The 3,349-nt window shown below is 30.9% G+C and overlaps 1 protein-coding gene across 1 annotated transcript in view; it reads left to right on the top strand.

Moving 5' to 3' along the window:
* Positions 1–3,349, top strand: part of LOC150109328 (pancreatic alpha-amylase 2a5-like) — a 94,440-nt gene that overhangs the window by 25,067 nt on the left and 66,024 nt on the right. The window lies entirely within an intron of this gene.

Genomic DNA, 3,349 nt, shown 5'->3' with positions numbered 1-3,349 from the left:
ATGTTTCAGAATTTTTAATTAAATATTTTCTTATTACTGAAAGCAGTTGAATTTTTTCTTATGTATAATAAATGTGCGTTTGTTTTACATATGTACACACCAAAAGTATATAATTTAATGCATCTTTAGGACATTGTTTCAAATATTCTTTTATACTTTGGACATTCAGAAAAGATAACGTTTAAAAGTCAGATTTAGAATAAAATATTTTGTAATTATTCTGATGAAATAGACAATTAAAAAAAAAACAAATTTTATTTCTAACCCTTATTTAATTATTGAGATAATAGAAAAGTTTCATGCCAAGTTGACTGTATTGTTAGTGCAATGCTGGTATCAAAAAAATGAATGGGAGGCGGGGGGGGGTAAAGTGAAAGATCAGTACTGAATATGAAAGTTATTCTACTAAATTTCTAATCAGCTGATAATTATTCAGTAGGCATTTAATATTTATTTCTTCAAGTGTAATTTTTTTTTAATAATGAAAACATATTTACATGATCAGTTACAAAGTATCCAGTCATCTGACCTAGCAGTGTATAGGGAGGCATCTCTATTAATGCGCCTTCGATTAGTGCGTCATTTTTTTTTCTATACCCAAATTTGATTAGTGCGCCTATATACATCTTAAAAATAAATGTTACAGATTTTAAAAATTTTCTGTCTATATATTTTTTCATGGCTATTTTAAAAAAATTACAAGGATGAAATAATTTCTTACCGATTTAAAACATTTTATAAAGTTATTGTTTAATAGCATACTATACTATTTCCATGTGCGTTTATGTTCCAAATTTATCTCCTCTGCAATTGTTTTCCTTACTTTAAAATAATTTTTTTTTTTAAAAGTATTTTCCTAACCTTTCATCATGAGTAGGAAGAGAAATTTTGCAAAAATGGGTGGATCAACTATAACAGCAATTTTAAGCAAAGCTGCTGAATACAGAGAGAAAAGTAAGGCTGCTTCAAGTTAATCATGCATGCATGCATTTTCAAAATCAAAGTATTATAATGACTGAATTAGAGAGACTTCTTTCTACATGGATTGAAGATCGTAACCAAAAACGGATCCCCTCACTGACCTGACCTGATCAAATCAAAATCATTGTCTTTTTGCAACCTTGAAAGAAAGCGCTATCAGTGATGGAAAACAAGAAGAATACCGTGCTAGTGTTGGGTGGTTTTGAGCGTCTTAAAAAGAGAAATAGCCTACATAATGTTCTAATCACAGGCAAAAGCTGCAAGTGCAGATAAGGAGGTCGCCTCAAATTATCAGGAGATTTTGAAGAAAATTGTGGGGCTATTGTGACCAACAAATATTTAATGTCGATGAAACCGGCCTTTTTTGGCGAATGCCTTCCAAGATTTTTCTAGCCAAATCAGAGAAATCTGTCTTGTTATAAAGTCGAATGAAATTACTGCTAGCAATATGCGAGCCGTTTGGAAGCACACTTCCATTGTACAAATGATTTGACGCTTTTCAAATGAATCTAAGTTAAATCTCATTCTGAGAAATTGAGTGATTCTGATCTGCTAAATTTAGGTGCACAGTGGGAAGATCCTGAAGAATATGAAGAAAATTTAATCACTGACAATCCAAAAGAGATTCCACAGAAACAATTTGAAAATAAATACAATCGAAGTTTTTAAGCAGCAATGCTTAGAGGCTGACCCTGGTGAAGAGAGAAGCAGTAACATTTGCAAAGAGTAGAAGAGGCAATAGCGCTATACTGTCAGTTGTATGAAAAAAAAAAGAAAATGCCTGCCGAACTGTGTTAGCTCAATTCTTTGTTAAGAAGTAGAATAATAAATTTATATTCTGAATATGTTTTATTGTCTTTCAGCTTCATGGTTTTCCTTTAACTAGGCCCTGAGATATACCCTAATTCTTTTATTTAAAAAAAAAAAAAATTAAGGGTCAAAAAAAGAAATTTCAGGAACGAATTATACTTTTTCCCATAGGTTATATTTGATCAGTGCGTGTTCGATTAATGCGCCATTTTAAAGAGCGCATTAATCGAGAGATTGCTGTATATATATTTTTTTTAAAGCTTGAATACAGGATGCAAGTGACAAATAATTTGCCATTTGGTGAATAGCTGCAGACTGCACAAAACAGAATATTTTTTTTATTTAATTAAAAAAAAACAATGTTTTAAAGAAAACAAAATATGCTTCATATAAAAGGCCATTCTCGTAACCAAATGTTGGCTTTACTGTTATATTTATTGACTTTTTATCCAAATAGTTCTCACAGAAATGAAATTTTCTCCAACCACAACATAGAGCACTAATTATTTTATGGAACTCCTATTGACTTGTTGGAATATATATCATTACAAAAAATAAGGGATGGGCAACAGTTGGAAAAGTAAGAATTTTGCGTAATAAGCATGGTTTCATACTTTGTCAAGTCCTGTTTTGAATATATATATAAATAAAACTTGAAATTAAGCGAAAATTGCTTTTTGTATGTTGGAAAGTGAATTTTTAATTTTATTTTCAAACGAGGTTGACCACATACCGTTATCTTAGTTATTAGTTTGTCTTATTTACAAAAAAAAAAAGTAATAATCATGTAATGTCAAAAAACGGACATTTACTATGTTACACTGTATCGATATATACTAAAATACTAGAGTAGTAAGCACAAAAAGGTGCCGGGTGATCTTTATATTGAAAGGACAGTGTTGTGTGTCACATGAATTGTATCATATATAAACAACAATAATTAATGACACTTTTTTTTATTTATTAGAGAAGCCTACCATGCATAGATAAAACCATTTGGATTCCCTAAAGATTCAAGGAATATCCAGATGACCATATTTGTGCACTGGTGACCAGATTCAGTGCTTCAATACTCTGCATATGAAGACAGACTTGAAGGAGTTTGACCTTTAGTCTGAGAAACAAGATGATACAAGCTCGTAAGATGATCTTTACAATAAATGTAGGAGAAATTTTAAAGTGACAGGTGTGGATGGGAAAACTTAGGGTCATTCCTGGAAGCTGAGGGTGTCATTAGGAAGCATGTAAGGTCCAGGTTCTTTTGTGGTATGTAGTCAGTTAAAAGAATGAACTAGTGGATAGTATGACTGCATCATTTAGGTTTTAGAGTCTGATCCCTGCAGTACATATAATAGCAGTTAGCAATTATAAACTAAAGCACTTAGAAATTATAAAAGAAATCATGTAAGATGATTACTTGAGGAATCATCACTTAGTTGCATATGTATTGAAAAAGAAGCAACTCAAATTGCTGTGAGGATTCATTCAGAATTAGTTATAATAATTTTGTTATTCCATAACAAAGTTTGAAAAAAGAGGGAAGTTTCACCATTTGATT

The sequence above is a fragment of the Typopeltis vanoorti genome, chromosome 2 (assembly GCF_054136105.1).
Source record: "Typopeltis vanoorti isolate ZY-2024b chromosome 2, IOZ_Tvanoo_1.0, whole genome shotgun sequence".
NCBI lineage: Eukaryota > Metazoa > Arthropoda > Arachnida > Uropygi > Thelyphonidae > Typopeltis > Typopeltis vanoorti.
The sequence above is the reverse complement of the archived record's forward strand: the minus strand, read 5'-3'. Positions and strand labels throughout refer to the sequence as shown.